The sequence below is a fragment of the Ischnura elegans genome, chromosome 8 (genome assembly GCF_921293095.1).
Source record: "Ischnura elegans chromosome 8, ioIscEleg1.1, whole genome shotgun sequence".
Taxonomy (NCBI): Eukaryota; Metazoa; Arthropoda; class Insecta; order Odonata; family Coenagrionidae; genus Ischnura; species Ischnura elegans.
In genome coordinates, this window is record NC_060253.1 from 35,974,016 (window position 1) to 35,994,376 (window position 20,361).

The following is a 20,361-nucleotide window of genomic DNA, read 5'->3' on the forward strand; positions in this document are numbered from 1 at the left end:
CAACTTTTAGTGCAATGATTATTTCAACCTTTTTTTTGCAAATTAGTCATCTAGATTAGTCATTGGTTGGCTGAATTGACAAATAAGTACTTATAAGGGCGGTATAGTCCCGTAATTAATGATGATAACGGGCAACTTAATCGTAATGGTTTCTACTATTCTCTTTAAATACCAATCGTGCATTACTTTTTAAATATAGTTTTTGACTTTTCAATTCAGTAGAAGTGTTGAAAAATAAAGTTTATGGAGAGGATGTATTTATCGACTTTGTAATATATTTTCTAATCTTTTTTAGGGAACACAGAATTGCAGGAAAGTAACGAGAATGATTTGGGAATGAACGCTGGTGGTAAGACTTATGAATGAGATGGTAAATTTGAACTTGATACCGTGGGAACTTCTGCCAATCACCAGCATGGCGACGAAAAACTATCTTGTGGAAGGTGAGTTTTTAGGAATATGAATCAAACTAATTGATCTATATCAGGTATCACACAAGCTTATAATTCAAAACTTCGCCAAGCATATACTACTCTGAAACACTAGAACAGACAAATGTGAAAAAACGACCACGGCTGAATTAGTGGTTGGGTGGCTGAAAGTCCAATTAAGTACTTATAATAGCGATTTTTTGTCTATTTGATGCAGGAGATACACAGTCACCTTTAACACAACTGATCTATAGGCTAACAAAAACCATTTTATTCCATTCCCTTTGAAAAAAAAATTGCCTACCTAACAAAAACTGAACGTTTTGCGACAGACAATTTCATTACAATACACAGGCCAGAAACCAACTTCCCTGAATCCTTTTTCAAAATCATTAGCATACCATATCTAGGAAAAAATTTTATGATATGGTAATTGGAAGAAGCACCTTTTTGTGGAGTGATAACGTCAATCCATTTTCTACAAATTAGTGATTGGGTGGCTGGAATGGAAAATAAGTACTTATGGTGGTGACATTTTTTGCCTTTTTTTGCCGAAGACTCAAGGATCCCCTTATACACAACTTTCTCCGAAATGAAAGGTTTTTTAACCCCTGTCTCTCGATCGTTCCACCAGATTTCGGCCATTATCCGAGCCCGAATCCCTTGCATTCGTTTCCATTTGGTACGTGGCTCTCTTTATCTGCTTCCATCCAACCCAAACTTGATCCCAACCCCCTCAAATGCTACACCATCGTTGCGTAGCAACGGAAAAGCAATCCCCGCATCGCTGTCTACTTGCTGCGAAATAAATTGGTCCCCAATATTGGCCTCGACTGCAAATAACGTCGCATGCTCAATGTACCTACAGCGGCTGCGATTAAATGGGCAGCGGTTTGAAATATATGATCTATATATCAGTCAGACAAACTAATTATTTGATTTTAAGCTGGAATATGTATATTTGTGGGCCAGTTATGCCATATTATATACCAATCGATCTACACTACAGGATTATTTATTTGCATGCTCTTAGAGACGGAATCTACGCAGCTATGTGTCATCCATACACTGTTACACATGGTAATGTGATGCAATATTATTAGCACCAATGGCTTTAGAAGATACAGCTTAACAGTCAGTTGGTCGCGTGGCAGACGCCAGGCATTCTCTTTTCTTTGCCCACATGGTATTTTCATAGTTAGGGCACTCGATTTCCTTGTATTTTATTATTTTATAATTCTGAAATAGTCACTAATATTATTATATGTTTTGTCACACTTATGGAGTAAATTTTGATATTTTGTTGTTTTTGGAGTCTGGTTGAAGCCACGTGAAAACTTGAGTTACAATACGTCACATACGTAATAGCTTCTTGATATTTATCGAAAAGTTTTTAAATGCATTCATAGTTTAAACTAATAACTATGTAAAGCATTAAATTTTGGATATGCGTCTTATTGCTACGAATTTTTTATTGTAGCAATCGATTTGATATAATTTCGATGAAAGAAAAACAGTATGAAACGTCCAAATAAGTAGTTTTCAGTATTTCATTAATACAAATATATCCATCCTTATTATGCCTGAATTTTTTGTCTATTCGTGAAATTAAGTATTCAATGAATGATTTATTGTAGCCAAAAAAGTTATTTCTACTCTCATGCATTTTGTTTAACCATTCCAAAACGGTGTCTGTGAGACACCGCGCGACAAATAGTATTCCAAAATGTGATTCGACTGACGGAGGATTCATTGGGTTAAGTAGCCACCTCCGGCTTAGCACTGTGGAGATTTATTCTCATGTAGTGTCCGCAGCTCCGAATGCAAATAACATCATTTCCAAGTAATAGGTATACCACCGTTTGGGAACATAATTAACAGTACTACGCTTTCGAATTGTCTTGTACCATGTACAGGTAAGTTATTTTAACCCAAAAGGCATCTGCCGCAGTAATACTTCACCTTAACTGTAATGGCTTCCATTATTCTCTATAAATAACATTGTTACATTGCTAACTCAGTGAAGGACTTTTAAATTTAGTACTTATAAGTGTTGAAAAATGAAGTTTATGGAGGGGATGTATATACTTGCTATTACTCTTGGTAACGGCCACGGCCAGCAGTGAATGTTGATTTGAAAGATCAAATTATATGAAGTTATGCTCAGAATTACCTTAATACTGGATACATCTACATCTACATCTACAAATTACCCTGCGAGCCACCTCAAGGGTGTTTGGCAGGGGGTGATCAATCACCAGCATGCAGCATGCATTTGGACTCCCACATGCACACCACACCGTCCAAGAAACGTCCCGTATAATAACAAACTATACTACTATATGCTGTTAGAAATAGAATATAGAATAGAAATTCAGAAACATGCAGTAAGTTTTACATAGGTTAGTAGGCTACACTACAAGTCATGCAATCTATTTACGCGTTCTATTGCTGCCGTTATAATCTCTTATTGATCGTGGAAAAAATGACATTCGGAATCTGTCTGTTCTGCAATCTATCTCTCTTATTTTATTTATATGATCTGATCTTCCGTAGTACGTTGGCGTCCGCAAGATATGGTTAACTTCGTCAGAAAAGACACTGCTCTTGAATTTATCCAAAAGGTTTAGTCTATTTTTCAATCTACGGTCCGACAGAGATTCCCATCCGAGTTTAAAATACACTTACATGACATTTAAAAAAAACGAAATTACTTGAAAAAAGCGATGTGGGGGTTGCTAAGAAAGCTAAGTTTTAAGTTACGAAGTAATTACGTTAATAGGTAACATTTTAGAGAATAAGAAACTTATTTCGTAGTAAAATTCCAGAATATAGGAAAATGTAAATAGCTATCGAGATATAAAACAATTCCCTTTCGCGTATATACTGCTACTGCTAGTTATTCATTTCAAAAATTCATTTATTCATTGCTTTTCTCTGTATTTTTAGTCAATTTTTAACAATTACTAAAAAATATTGGAAAAAATTGCGTTCACCTAAATACGCGTAGGCCTAACCGCGGATTTATGATTCCCTAATTTTTAAAAGGTAATTAATGTAGGTAAATCTATATGGAAGTATAATTACCGATATTACCAGTTTAGGGACATGGGTCCTCACATCAATTCATGCGTGTTAATGTACAGGATAGCAACATCTCGAAAATTACGTCGAAGAGCAAACTCAACCGCTATCGTTCTCCTTCCGCCAAGTGTCTAATTAATCACCAGCCATCTTAAAGAGCAGACTCGATCGACTCCAAACTTGACTCTCCCCCTTCCACGAGAAATCGCGTGGCTGAGTCATCGGTGGAGCTTGGATAAGAGTCACCCCCTCCCAAAGAGTCACCCCCCCCCTCCTCCCAAAAAAAAGCCAGGGGGGAAGGATCACCAAACGCCGTTTCACACTACGCATTCTTTATAGTACCAACCGGAAATTGGTCAAATTGGTGACTAAACCGCCAATCCGCATCGTTTACACACCCATCATTCTTTTCATGAACCATTGTAAGCAAATTACCTAAAGCCCTACAACCCCACATTGTCAATTCTTTCTGTTTTTTTATTCTTATTTAAGTGAAGAAATAAATGCATCCAAGCTTATCTCTATTCCAGCATTATAATAACTATTCTCCATATCAAACCAATGTCATACTAAACTAGGTAAAGCATAAAATATCGGACATCATTGTTTGTTAATGGCTTACATGAGAAACAATGTAAATGTCTGTCCCATCTTGTGAGAATAATTACTGATAAAAAGCGCTTTCAGAATACGTGCCTCTTGTTGTTTACCTTGAAGTTGTTGCCTTTGCGATATACGTCTATTGACTGGTCTTGAAACTATTCTTTTTAATATGAGGAAACCTTATCAGAAAGGTGCAGTATAATTTTATAACCTAGGCTAAGGCACTGAATTTCATATTACAGTGCCAAATCTTTCATTATTCAAAAGGTCGTTTTTGTTTTTTTTGGTCAAGAACAAAATAATTTACCGAGCGATGTAAAGGCATAAAAGAGTTTTTTGTTGTTAAAAGGTCAGAGATTGGCTCTTATAACACCAAGATATAGAAGTTTTATTATGATTTCATGCTTGTATATTGCTTAAAAAACTGAACTCTCAACTACTTTGTCACTGTTGCAGTTATAAATTATTATAATATTGTAAGCAACTTGTTACCCTTATATTCACTTCATTTTTGTTTTTTTATGCTTATTATTAGTCTCATAAAACGGTTGTATATTGAATGACAATCTGTACACATAGATCTGTACTAGGAATTTCTGCAAGCCACTAAAGGCCCTCAGTTATTCACCCATTTTTTCTGTAGCTGTAATTTTAGTGAAGCAATAAATTTATCTTGTCTTATCTCTGTTCTGGCATTGTAATAACTATTCTCCATATCAATCTTGTGCCACGATAAACCAGGTAAAGCATATAATATCTGGGACACATAGTCACGTGATTGTTTTACATTGGTTTTTAAATATATCCAACATATTGTAGGAAAGTCTACTTAGTCATTTCAATCACTGGACTACTTTACATCGTAATACTTGTTGGTTCAAATTTGTAGGCTTTCCACCATTTATAAGTATGGTTTTGTTGAGTGGTTGTAATCTGAACTGCATGTAAATGTATTTTTCTATTCCTTTTTAGGAACAAAAATTCGCAGGAAAGTAACGAGAATGATTTAGGAATTAATTCTGGTGGGAATCATAATGAATGAGATGGTTAACTGGAATTTGATCCCGTAAGAACTTCTGCCTATCTCCATTCCTATAGCAACATGGCACCAAAAAAAATCTTATGGAAGGTGAGTTTATAGCGATATGAATGGAACTAATTCCTGCATCTATTTATGAAATACTGCACTAACTAAGGGTATATAAAATCGCCAAGCTGGTGCTCCTCTGAACAACTAAAACAAGGCGTAAAATAAAATAAAAACACGATTTAATCATATGGTGGAACATACAATTCTATATCGATAAAATATGTTACACAATGATAACGTGATTGGAACACAACAATTATAAATTTACAACTCAAAATTTGATAGGTTTGGCTGGATTTTCTTAGCAGTATAGCCTTTAGATTTTTTATAGAAAATTTGACTGATAATTCTGTTGGATGACATTGGATGATATTATTGCCGTGGGTGATATTAGAATATATTTTTTGAGATTCTTGTATCGTTGATTCAGTAAGTTGAGTCACATCGGGAATAAGGGCCAAAATTGAAAATATGTAAGAAGTTAATTTCACCCTCAATCACGGGAGCCTTGTAAAATATTCAGCGTTGATAAACTTCCAAGCGTAAACGCTGTGTAACTTTGTTAAAGTACATTTACGAGTTAACGAAATAAAATATAAAATAATTTCATACCGTATTCCATACTGCTCAGCATAGGCTTACGTCATTTCTGACAGAAAACTTAAAAAGTGATTCAGAACTTACACATTATGTACTTACATTCCTTCAATTCTCCAATGAAATCGGAAAATATCCTAGTATGTGCAAATTTCGAGTCTACAGTACATGTAATATAAACCCGTCCTCCTACACTATAGGAAAATAAGAGTCAGGTAGTACGTTTCACCCAGAATATTTATTAGCACCAACCAAGGTTCCCATACTTTTATATAGTTGCCTTGATAGTGATATAGCACTCTAGAAAGCATTATCGGTGTTACTAAATATTCATTTCGGAAATGAATTTCATTTCCCAAAATCGTGGTTCCACTAATTAAAACAGGAAACCTTGCATAGTGGATGCAGTGCATCGATTAGGCAAAGTACCACCTTGCGTACATATCTACATCAACATAATACCTTATGAGCCACCATGTCTACACATCGGATGTTTGGCAGGGGTTGATCAATCACCAACATGCAGCATTTAAGAGGATCGCCAAATGCACATCGCACGGTCATAGATATATTACGTAATACATAAAAACAATATTTTTTCTTCCATTTTTCCAATCTTGCGTGAATCTTCTACAGGAACCACTAACCACACATGGATATGAAATTAAGTGGACACAAATAAACTGTAAATAAAAATTGTTATCGTAAATCATTATACGGTAAATTTCTAACACAAATTGATCAAGAGGTAACTGAAGAAAAAGAATCACGTGAAAGAGGGATGATGAATGTGGAACACCGGCGACCATGGGAGAAAGGGGAGGGGGTTGAGTGGGAGGCTGCGTGGGAAGAGGTGGGGTGGGATCTCCTAGAGACGAAAGCGAGAGAGAGGCTACAGGAGTGAGTGGTGTACGGCAGGGAGTGCCCTCATCATTTTCTCGAGTGATGCGGTAGGCCGACGCTAATGCCACCTCTGTTGTTATTAAATAATGAGAGCAGCATTCTGGGGCGGCTGAGACCATGTCTTGTATCACTGATGGGGAGTTGGTGGGGGAAGGGGGGTTGAGGGGTGGGTCTAACTGAGGGGTAACGCTCTGAGGAGAGGGGGTGGGCAAAATTGGATGGGGATATTCTGGAAGCGGGGCGTGGGAAGAAGGGCTGGAGCCTCCTGCGGTCTGGAAATGGGCCCTGGAATGAGTGGGGAACCTTCCATCCGAAATGAATAATTGCAATGCTTCAAATTTTAACGCGTGAAACTCGGATGCTAAGTGCGTAGTTGCTTCAGTAACTCGAAGCAGTAAGTGTTCCAGTGTGACACATTGAATCGGATACGAAACCGTTATCCATGATGGCGAGTGGTGTTGATAAACTCATATTCCTGTTCTCGATTGATTGAAACGGATACAATTTCAATCTATATCTACATAATACCATGCGAGCCACCTATAGGGTGTTTGGCAGGGAGTGACAAATCACCAACATGCAGCATGCAATAGGACCGCCACATGCACACCGCACGGTCATAGAAATATTACGCACACTAGCAAAATATACATGCTTATTCATTAAAAAATTGCTAATGGTTAGCAATTCCTACAGCAAATACATGCAAGGTTAGAACTATGAAAAAAAACATTCAATGAGTGATCCTAGCGACGCCATTAATCCTATCAATTGAGACAACGTTGCTATTCTAAATAGTACGAGGGAAAAATGACATTTTAAATCTCTCTGTTTTGCAGTCTATTTCTTTTATTTTTTTCTCATGATCGCGTCTACTATAGTAGGGTATGCGAGTAGTCAATAATAGCGGTCTACTATAGTAGTCAATGCGAGGGTAGAGCCTGTCTTACAGGTCGAAGCTGTTTGCTCTAGCTGTTATCTACTATATTAGACTTGTAAGTGTGGTAAAAGACCTTAGAACTGCGGAGAAGCTCCGTGAATACAATACAAATCGACGTGGACGTTGTCAATCTCGAGTCGATCTGGTATGGTAAGGCATTTGGAGGAGGCGACCGACAGCTAAAGTCATTTGAACCATCAGCGAAAGATAGGGAAAATAGCTTGGAGGAAAACAGCGTCGGTATTAACTTGTTCTTAATAAAGCGCCAAAGGGACCACGGCTTAACGTTTCATCCGATGGACATGGTGCAGTGTATAATGTGTCATCTACAAAGTAGTCAACCGGGGATCGTGTAGTCTCCGAAACATCTCTGCTACCATCGGGATTTGAACCCGGATCCTCTGGGTTGGAAGACAGCACTTTAGACACCACACCAACCTGATCCCATGGAATTTGTATAATAAAATTGAGGAATGTTAGACGAAAAAAATGACGAATGATCCTTCTTAAGTATGCAGAATGTTTTCATAAGGTTAACTGTAATGATTCATCACTGTCTAGTTTATGGTTCCTGCTTTTAACTATTTCCACATGAACTTAGTACAGTAATACTCACAACCGAGATTCCTCACTTAATTTGAAATGTTAAATTCGTTCTAGTATTACAATGAGTGCATTTTATGAGATGTATGGATATATGAGATGGCCCAATAATATATGGAAAATTTTTGTTTGACAAATTGGAATATCTGAATATTGCGGTTCTATTGTCATTCATTTGGCCTATTCTGAAAGTTCCAAGGCAATTGAGTAAGTTTTTACGCAGTTATGCGTTATGAAAGCGAAAAAATATGACCAGTCACCTACATCTAAACAATTAAAAAAAATCACCCCTGGGGTTTTTGGCAGGGGGTGGTGAAACACCAGCATGCAGCATGCAAGAAGGTCGACACATGCACATCACACGGTATTAAAAATATTACACAAAGTAACAGAAAATAAACCCGCATTCATTACAAGGCAAATTGCCTATTCCCAAAGATTATTAATTCCTATGAAAAATCCATGCAAGGTCAGAATGATGTAAAAATATAAACGTGCAATGAGGCTTGAGGGAAGTAATGCTTTCTCTTTGAAAGTGCCGTCTCTAAACGATGACGGTCTTGTTTCTGTTTTACTATAATGGTGCATATTAGTATTTCTATGCTTCACAACTGTAGTTCGCGTTGTAGATAGTATAATTTTCGATATCTATCGACCCTCCGTTTTTCATTTTCAAATATCGGTCTTTCCGATTCTTGTGGTTTTAAAACGTTGAAAAATAACCACAAAGGCGTTGCACTTTTGAACTTTTTCAATACTTTACTTTCAAATTGTCTCAATGCTCAAATTTACCAATATCAACAGTGACACATCTGTTAAATGTAATCTATTGAGGATTTAAAGTGTTTATGAAGGCGAACATTTAAGTTTCATACCCTATAAAAGAAAAGATGGTGGAATTTTCGAACTTTTCAACAACTTATGGACCCAAGACTAGGCTACATATGACACCATCATATCTCTTTACCCTTTGAAAACACGCTAAGATAAATTCAAGCGCATATCGACTCGTACTATATATATTCCTAGTACGCGCTATATTCCCACTTCCGTGGTAGTGCGTACTCGGGACGTACCACTACCTTACTCAGGGGCGGCGCGTCTTATTCCTCCCCTTCCCTCATCCATGGCCTCTCTTATTTTCCCCCTGCCCCTTTGCAATTTGGATTTTCGGGGGTGGGTCCCCAGGGGTCTCTGGAGGGGGGGGCTGTCACCCACTCTCTTTCTCCACCCCCTTTTGCGGTGACGCAAGCACCTTGCCCCCTCCCCCCCAATCCTCGCCCTGCGAAAGAAGGAAGAGTCAAAATGGCCGTCCTCACTCCGTCCCAGGGACTGCTCCCAACCCCTCCTCCCCTTCCCGAAATGAGCGCTCGCTGCCACCCCTGGATTCGGGCCTTGCAAGCTCCCTGCTGCTGCATGGAACGCTCGCTGTCTCAACCGAACGAACGAGCCATTTTGTCGCCCGATGTGAGAGTTTCTCGCACGACTGTGGATCATTGAAAAGAAAGGCGTGAGATGAATCGAGGGATTCATTAGGAGCTGTTACCATGGGAACCTCAGTGTTTAGTCAGTCAGTCATTTTCGTAAAGGACGTGAATCACATCCTTCGTTTGTCAACGTGCTATAGTAGACGTGATCATGAGAATAAAATAAAACAAATAGACTGCAAAACAGAGAGATTTAAAATCTCATTCTTCCCTCGCACTATTAAGGATAGCAACGTTGACTCAATCGATAGGATTAATGGCGTCGCTCGCTAGGATCACTCATTGCATATTTTTTTCATAGTTCTAACCTTGCATGTATTAGCTCTAGGAATTATTAACCATTAGCAAGTTTCTTTTAATGAATAAGCATGTATATTTTGCTAGTATGCGTAATATTTCTATGACCGTGCGGTGTGCATGTGGCGGTCCTATTGCATGCTGCATGCTGGTGATTGGTCACCCCCTGCCAAACACCCTCGAGGTGGCTCGCAGGGTATAATGTAGATGTAGATGTAGTCGAGTTAGGCTGGGTATCTTACCAGGAGCTTAGAGAAAAACATGCACTAAATATACTGAGATAATTTAGGGAAAGGTTTTCCGAGACGATGTAAAAAATATCGCTATTTTCAGGATATAAGGGATCACGAGAAATGATTGAGGAAATATATTTAAAAACAGAGAGGTTTACAATGTCGATCTTTGTTCGTTATATAAGAGATTGCTTCGGTTCTCGATCAGTAAAATTACCTGATGGTAGTACTCACTAGGACTACTCTTTTCACTTAATCCTTTGCAACGGTTCTCTATTAGTAAAATTATCTAATGTTAGCACTCATTAGGATTATTCATTTCATTTTGTCCTTTTTCCATTTGTTTTTGGGATTACCGAATGTTCACTGTATTTATCTTACATCTTTTTATTCATCTTATCATTATTGACTATTTTTTAACCTATATTTAAACTGACCTTTCCCTAAAACCACGAATATGGTACCAGGAGATACTAATTCTTCTCAAGCAGGATATAATGCTCTGGAATCCAAGAAATGATAAAATGGAAAAAAATTGCTAACCGCTGATACATTCCAGCTTTTTATGTGATTTTATTTTCCTTTTTGTGTCTGATTACATGGACATGGTTATACACCCGTGTAGGAACCCATACTAATTGCATGAATATATACGTATTGTTTTTATTATAATGTGTGTTTTTTTGACCAAAAGGTGTGCATGTGGGGAACCTGTTGCTTGCTGGTGATTGGTCACGTCCTGCAAACAGCTTGGCTTGCGTTTCTACTACTGTTGTTGTTTACAATGCAAACCGTTAGAAGGTCCCTGCTTTCTACCTGCTCCAATTCGCTGCCACTGCATTAAAACCACCTTGCGACTTTCCCTAAAACCACTACGATGGTACCAGGAGGTACAAATTCATCTCAGGCACAGGATATAATGCTCTGGAATACAAGAAATAATAAAATGGAAAAAAATTCATTCAAAATACTTCAAGGCCTATACTCCAATACACGGAATCAACATAATACACAAGCGGTAAAGATAAAGTAAAAAAAAAACACAATTTAGCATTAATGAAAGAAAGAAAATTATCGCCACATCCTGTTGCCGTAACCTTGCACATGATACATTGAAATAACAAAGATTATGACGCTTAATTATTCCGTTATTTTGTTAATTTCTGGGGGTTCGAGTCTCTTGCATTCCTTACAAGAAGTTGACCTGGATGATCAGTAATAATGTACGTGCTCACCGTACTAATCCCTTAGAGTTTGCCACTTAAAGGGTGATAGTCGGGGGTGTGCTTTCACCGACATACAAGAACTACGTACAAAATAAAAAGATAAGAGTACGCATGCATCGTGATCTATCTCACTTTATTGGTGACGGATCATTCGCCTTGCCGTCGTCAACATTCCCCGGGTGTATTTCAAATGAGATTATTTTTCCTTGTAATTATATTCCCAGGAGAATAAATTTGTTTAATATTTGAGATACAGACTAATACAGGGCAGGATCTACTTTATGAGAACTGAAAATTTTCTAGATGAAGGCATAACCTCTACGCAAATAATCAATCACCAGAAAAGACCGACTGAGCATACGGTATGCGTCCCCTTAAGTTTCTTTGTACAGTGTTTAGTGCAGGGAACTTGACTTGGGAATCCAAAATAAATGATACCTAAGCTTAAAAATTGTATGAGGTGGATGCATTGAATTAATATGATTAATGTGAATTTTTAGGAAGGTTTACGTCCTCCTCAATCCTTCAAACGTAAATATATATCATTTTACCAGGGAGAGCTCTCTTTCCCGAATACATTATTTTCGTCATCATCATCATAAGTCAACAGTACTAAGATAGGTTTTACGCAGCTCTTTACTCCGCTCTACTATTCGCTAGCCTTTTCATAATGGGATATTTCATCTCAATTATATTATAGTCTTCCGCAGCGTCTTGTATCAGCGTCCATATTCCGGGTAAAGTCGCGTCAGCTGACTTTTCGTCATGAAGTATACCAGGGAGATGGACGCTCATAATTCTTCTCGTTTACATCCTTTATAACCTGTCCTATGTAACTCATTCGGGGCCGTGTCTTGCACTTCTTCCCTTCCACCTGTCTTTCTACGGTCGTTTTCATCATGCCTCGTAATGTAGCCAGCTTAGTAGTCCATGCTATTTTATCATCACTTAATTACTTTCTTCAGATGCCGCTGTGTGAGGACCATTGGAGCGTACGCAGGTGACCTCACTGACCTCAAGACGGAAATGCGGAACGGATGACGTGAACAGCTGCACTCTAAAAGGATGCCCTCTCCCGACGAGTGATGCTGCTTCCTACCTGCACACGATGCACTGCTGACCGCGACCTTTTATCCTGACCAACTGCTGCTATTATTTAATGGGAAAGCGTCGAAGGTGAGATCTGTTCAAAGATAACTCAAAGGAGAAACCAGCATCAGCTGCTTATATGCTCCTACAGAGTTACCTTACCCAAGCGGTCCACTCTTCCGACTCGGTCATCAAGCCGTTTGGGCTTTTCTGGCATTACTAACAAAAAACTAGGGTAAAATATTGGTGAAAATTAACTGTTTGAAGAAGTTGTGTTTTTGTGGTTGCTGAGAAAATTAAGAGTTAAGCTCTCACTGGTTGCTAAAGTAGAATAAACTTGTTAAATTGTTCTCCCCACAAATGTTGAAGGAGGCTCTGAGAAATGTCTTTGAAAATGCCATCCCAAATGGAATAAGTCATTATATTATTGATTTTTGTGTATATATAAGCTCTAGAAAAACTCTCATTTGCTGCACCATCCCACAAATCAAAACTAACAGGATTTATATCTCGAGAAAAAAATTCAATCGTTGGCGGCAGCCATCGATATAAATTCCGCCAGCCGACTCAGTAGGCGTGTAGCTGGGGGTGATGCGACAAATGCCATTGGATCCAGAAAGAATAAATGTCAATAAAAATTAGTTCGAGCTTTGCGAGAGATTTAACAGTAGTCTGATTTTATTTCTGGCCTTTTACTGACAGTGAAACAAGCAAATTCCTATGCCCTTCTGTTCGGTGCTGCGACAGCTATATATTATCATCTTTGTCGCACCAAAATATTTTTTATACCACTAGTTGAGGTAGGATGTTCAGTGGTATAACCTAATATGTCACGTAAAAGTAAAAAAAGCATTTATTAATATTATGGAGTATTTACATACTGCTTCGCTAACAACGATGAAATACACATTGATATCACATTTTTTAATTTTTTGCCTGAAATCATTTTACCGATAGCATGGGTTTGCCACTCTTCATGAATGGCTTCTTCCAAAGCCCATTATTTCCTTGCGTTTCCATTATTAATGGGTGACAAGGGCCTCATACCCACAATTAACGTCAGAAAAATTGCCATCGGAATCATAGAACCCCAGAATAGCGTAGTGGACTGTGCAGTGGTCCATAAGGCCAAAGGTCCGTGGTTTGATACCCGGTCCCGGGGCAATATTTCCTATAGCTCTTTACATGAATTTTATCGCATTTCACGCAACAGCGTTAGAACACTCTACAATAAGGACGAATATCTACTTCTTCATGACTCGTAAATTTATGTTATGATCCAACCTCAACTAGTTTCCCAAACGAATTCCAAAAGGAAAATATTTCTTCTGTTAACAAACGAAAATCAAAGCAAAAACTTTGCAAATTCTTTTAAATGCAAAACTCAAAAGTCTCAGCGCCAAACACCAAATGTACGCGTGATATTTAGTAGCAAGGCACACATTTCAAATAATTGGATTTTTTTATTAATCCCTGATTTTTATGCAAAGGAAATATACTACTTTCCCTACTTTCACGCACTGTATACACATCCATTAACTTGGCTGCTTTATGCTACTTACACATAAATAATTTTGAAGTTTTATAGAAACCTTTATCAGAGAGTTTTCTATACTAAATGAATGGATTAATATTTTTTGTTCCATCAACACAAATATCTTGGGTTCTTTCTGTGTTCAGAAATGAATTATAGGTTAATTGGATGCGCTTAAATCGATATAACGTTTTTTAGGTAAGTGCACGAGTGAGCAGTAATCTCCTCTACCTTTCACTTACTTTGTGTACTTAGTTCCTCATTTCGGGGGTCCCGGCGTAATTCCTAAACATCCATAAATATATTCCATCTTACAAGTGGGATGAGCACTATTGGTCGAACCTTTCCATCGAATTTAGGGCTGTATGGTTATTTTATTCTCAAATCAATGCAATAATGTATGATTTAACCTACAAAAATATTCTCCAATGCAGTAAAATTTACCTATTTTCCCTTATCGAAATGTCACCATCCCTTGGGAGAGTTAAAAAATATTTTTCCACAAAATGCAGTAATTTGATGAAAGATGAAGTGGAGGACATTTCAAGCGCAACACTCCGTCCGTCGGATGGGACGTTAAGCCGTGGTCCCCTTGGCACCTTTCGTCAAGAGCAGACTAATGCCGACGCCGGGTTTCTCTCCACCCTTCGTTCCATACCCTTCCCTCAAGACGCAAATGGCCTTAGCTGTCGGTCGCCTCCTACAAGTACTAAACCACCATACGAGTGAGCAGTTGTTCTCCCCCTTCTGCCTCTCACTTATTTGTGTTCTTGCTGGAACTCTTACCACGCAAGTATAGAGGGCTATAATTATCACGAAACATATGCTTATATTTAACTCAAAAGACAGATTCGATATATTTTTAATTATATAACATGATCCCAAATAAGCATTTATGCGGTCCACAGATTTTTTTTAATTACCGACCAAAGTTTTGGCGAACTACGATATCATGGAAATTACATAATCAGGTCGAATCCTGGGTGAGTAAATAAAACGTATACGACCCATATGACGGTAAAACTGCGATTATTTAATATATGTATTAAACACAGTAAAAATTAAATGGATGAACGAGTCCATACCCCATCGCCACGGCAGCGAGGGTTCCGCCAAGGGCGAGTGAATGGAGGTTAGTGATGGCCGCCATATTAGCCATCATCCGAGTGGGCAAAATGAGTGAGGGGTGGGTGTGGAGGGAGAAAGGTAACCAGCCACCCCTCTTTGGACTGTGGTGCCATCTCTTGGGAACTCATCACCCTCCCCCCCCCCCACAACGCACAGTGGTCCCAAATCGAAAAAAAAGCTGGTTGAAAGTAATTTTTCCCACTTCTTGCGAGGATATTGAAATAATCAATTCGGGCTCTACAGCGAATGGCTCACAATATACGTTACTATTACCTTGCTATTTACGTGCAACAGTGGAGTCTTTGGAACTTATCAAACATTCACTATGCAAATGAAGGTCGTATGAAACCTGTCGATTTCAGGAAGATGTACACAAGTGTAGAAATTATTGTGGTTTGTTACAACGTTTCTTTTGTATTTTACATTTCTTCGTGCTTCATATAATTATTTATAATTTAACCTATTTTACCCGGCTTGTCAAGTCAAAAATGGAATATTTTGCTTAGCGTCACATCGTGCCGCGATATCTTTTATAAAAATTGTTTTGGGAAAAAGTCAGCGGTGAATTTCAAGGATGCCATCAGCAAATTCACTAGTTGATACCAATTTTTCGAATTGAAGGTATTAGAATAAGTTGTATCCTTGACCTCCTATTATATTTTTACACCATTCCTTGGAATATGGGTCTCTATTTTTTTGGAATTGGGTAAATAAACATGTATTAACACATAATTAGTCGTGTGTTTGAAACATTATTTCAATAAGTCACTGCAATATTTCACTAAAGTTATTTTTGCTCGACACGATTCATCGTTGATGTAAAAAGGATACAGTACATGAAATGTAAAAGTTAGGATAAAGTATTACAAAAATATGTTATGTCATCCATTAATTTAATTTAACTTTCGACATTCGCTGACGTGGGCGTCGTGTAGTTGCCAAAAGACTGTCGAACCGCGTGAAAAGAAGAAAAGATAAGAGACGGGAGCAGAAGAAAACCTCATTTCAAGAGGTTTGCGAAGAGGGTGAAGGAAAATGTGAAAGGAATAGAACGAGAAGGAGAGGTGTTCTTTGATTGGCAGGAGTGAAATTAAGTCGTCACGTGGGGAAACGCCACCTATAGTGCATGTACCAAAGCGCAGGGTACATGAGAGCAAGCAGGAGCTAATTTATGATTTTCCAAATGCGTCTATTATTTAATTGACAAATCTGAGATGGGGCCAAATGGTTCTGATTCGCTGATCACAAAAATGGCGTGTTTATTCATGTAGTTCATTCCGAGTGGTGATTTCATTTTCGTTACATTTCGGTGATTCACTGGCCTGTCTCAAATTGCCGGGAAATTTCAGGTACCGTCATATTTTTTACATTTCTGCACTTAGCATAACTAATGCATGAATAAAATTCTTATCGCAGGAACAGCATTTATTGCATCACACTTAAAGACATACATCATGTGACGAAATTTAAGAGTATAAAACTATGCGTAAACAATATTGGTTAACACATTACACATATATCAGCAACTTTACGTAACATTATCAGGGAAAAAGAAAAGTAAAAGGATTTACATAAAACTCATGTTTAAGTGGAATTGGTAAATTTTTCTATCTCTCAAAATAATGCCAAGTTTTTGACGTTTCATTGCAGTCCTCAGATTTAGATAACAGCAAAATTCATGAAAGTGCTCTTGAAAATATTAATTTACTTTTCGGTAGTAATTGGGAAAAATGAGGAAAAGGAGGAAAGGTTACCAGACACCCCAGTGTGAACTGTGATGTCACCTCTTGGGAACAGCCAGCGATCACCAAAAAAGAACTGTCAAACTGCGTACTTAAAAGTATCACATAGAGGAGGCACCAGACAGTCTGGTAGATGCTTTATTTATGCCGCCACTGAAATCGCGGTGTAATCGGTTTTAAAAAATGTCCGTAACGCGGCGATGAGTGGGGAGCAATCCATTTTTTTAATAATATTTGCAAAAGATTCAAGAGAAATAGCAATGAAAATTTTTAATTTGACACGCTTTATGGTTACGAATATAAATTTCGGTAAATACTCCCTCACATGTCAGCGACACGCGAATGTTTTTATGGCGAACCAAAAAGAATTCAAGTATATTTTAGCTCAATCAATTTTTAATATTAACTTCGAAGTAAGCAAACTTGTAACAAACTCTCTTTCATTTTCGTTCCGATAAATGATCGCAGCGCCATTTTGGTGGCCATTATTAAACTAATCTCCATATTAAATTTTAAATTCTGAATAGCAATCGAGATGCAGTCAAAATCATAATAAAATTGTTAGAATAATGCTTGGCCATCTGGTTCTGACCTATCCTGAAAATTTCAGCTTGATAGCTAATCGGAAAGTGGATTAAAATTGATTCGCAAGATTTGACCCGGACAAGATGACAAACAACATAGCGAGTTCATTAAAACATTTTAAAATTTCGTTAAAATTCGCTAATTCGTCTGTAATTTTAATTCACCTTGAACCACCAGGGAAGCGAGTCTCGATTTTGCAAACCCATTGAAATGAGCCTTGAGTGGCAGTAGTATTAACAACATAGCGAGTTCATAAAAACGTTTCAAAATTTCGTTTAAATTCGCTAATTCGCTAATTTTAATTCACCTTGAACCGCCAGGGAAGCGAGTCTCGATGTTGTAAACCCATTGAAATGAGCCTTCAGTGACAGTAGTAGTAGGTGTACGAATGGAGAAACCTCTATTGTGATATTAGCGGCTGAAGAGGTGTGAGGAAGGCAACTTCGCCTCAAGAGGTGGTGGAAGGAAAGAGGAATATACGAGAAAGAGAACGGAGGTCTACTTTGATTGGCAGGAGTACAATTAAGTCGCTTCGGCGAGTGGTTAGGGAAGGGGAGGGTGTAAGAAAAAAAAATTCGCCCCGAGACCTTGGGAAGAAAGAATAAGCGAGCGGTAAACGAGGGAAAAGAGAGGAATTTTGAAAATGGGGGGCAAACAGAGAGACGGTTCCTTTAACGAGACGAGGACGAACGCTGCAAATCAAATTGGAGAGATAGTCACATCCTCACGCTTAAACATCCTACTGCGCGGTTCAGGAGGGGGGGAAGAGGGGGTAGCAAACCTGGAGTGAGGGATTTACACCCCAAATTTCCTCTCCCCCTCACCACCCCTGAAAGATGCCAAGGGGTCGTCTCATTTCCCCCTCCCCTGTCTCGACAGGGGTGATAGGTGGGGTAGGGACGCGTTTCGGTCAAAACGAGGGCCGGCGAGTCATTTCAAGAGTGAGTCAGGGGCGGCGGTGAGAGCTGCGGAGATATCTGTCTCTTACGGCCTCCACAGATGCAAAGTTTTCTACGTCCACAGTTTCCGCATCTTCCAAACCCACATGGATCAGTGAAACTGCCTTAGTCTTCACATTAAAACGCAATTGTTACCTCTACACATGAAGTTGATCGATTCGGCTTTCAATTGGTGAAAAGTCATGATGAATGAAGACATACAACTTTTGTAATTCTGCACAGATTTTTAGTAAAATTAGACATTGCAATATTTCCACTGCGTTTTATTTTCACACTACGCGTTTCGTTGTTACAAACAACAGTATCAAATGTTTTTGTGTATGCTATTTTCATGTATCAAGTGTGTCAACATTATCATGTTGTTTTGCAACAACGAAGCGCGTAATGTCAAAATAAAACTCAATGCAATGTCTAATTTTACTTATATTAAGAACTTCCACCACATCGTGCCTAACATCATACAAGATATTCACAGATTTTTTATTACGTACGACGACTTTCGATGCTAAGTCGTCATTTCAGAACTTTCATTTCAGCCTCGAAAATGACGCCTTATCGTCGAACGCGTCGTGGCTAAAAAAAATCAGTGAAAATTTACAAAGGTTGTATATCTTAATTCAACTATGCACTTATTGCATTGTTAACCGACTCAGGGTTTTCAGCTCAGCTCCATCTTCCAGGAAAATTTTCAGCACAAATCTCCAAGAAAATGGTGCTGGGCATCCGAAATCTGGGTTGGTTAACTTGATAATAATTGTCAAATTTATGTATGAGTTTTATTATAAACATCTACAAATTCTACAAAGTATGGTCTGACGATGAGATGCGCTCTTATGGACTGCTTAAATTTCCCATGTCTTCATCTTTTACCACAATACTCATAGAAAGTAGTTGGGCTTTTGATCAAAGTTTTCGCAGGTCATTAAGCGGTATTCGTTGTTTTCGGGTGTACTTGTATACCTAGTCCTGAATCAGTTGTTGACGGACGTTAAGTGACCGCTGATGGTCACTTTGTCTAGAGGAATAAGTGTTCTTTCACTTCCCCAAAGCTTATAATGGTCCAAATTGTGCAAATGGCTGGTGTCCTAACACCCCCTGCCACACGCCTTTTAGGCAGCTTGCGGGGTAATTTGAAGATGTAGATAAAATAAAAAAATAAGGTAGCCAAAAGTCATTTTATAACTTTATGCGAGAAAGATCTGAATGATATTCTCGGTTTCTACAGGATATAGTCAACAGTACACTCTGTTACGATGGTTTTTTTCGTTGATCAGTGGAACCACTAAAACCCAAATGGTAAATAAAATTTGTACTGGTGAAGTAAATGCGTATTTTTTATATAAATATTGATTAAGTAAAAGCGTGTTTTTTATATAGATGACTACATTGAGAATGTAGCTGTAGTTCATTTTTTATTCATCTGGGATTTATTAATTAGTAATCTTACCTAAACCCAGTTTATCTTTTGATTCACCTTGGTATCTTGAATATTGCCTCATTAATCGTACTTACTTCAACACTTCGGCTGCTAACTGCGCGTAGATTTTTCCTAGCTGTTAAATATTTGATTTTCCTTCAGCTCGTTATGAATTCTTCTCCCGGCAAGAAAACTCAATTTTCCCTCATTTCCCGTTTCCCTTCCATCCATTTGTTCGCTGTTTAAGGAAATGGGAAAATACATTTTCCAAACATTTTTACTCGGACAACGGAAACAAAAGAATACTGGAATCCGTCGTCTTTTAAAGATTGACTGTAACCTTTGTTCCATTCAGCATCTCCATTTCACACAAGATTATACTGAAGTTCACTATAAATTGCTACTTCCGATAA

General features: G+C 38.2%; 1 long non-coding RNA gene across 1 annotated transcript in view; it reads left to right on the plus strand.

Annotated features, from left to right (window-relative positions):
* LOC124163851 overlaps positions 1-20,361 on the plus strand; it is a 51,091-nt gene that overhangs the window by 14,164 nt on the left and 16,566 nt on the right. The window contains exons 2-4 of the long non-coding RNA XR_006865852.1: positions 296-443; positions 5,091-5,247; positions 12,460-12,670. This is a non-coding gene — a long non-coding RNA (uncharacterized LOC124163851). The remainder of the gene's footprint in view (positions 1-295; positions 444-5,090; positions 5,248-12,459; positions 12,671-20,361) is intronic.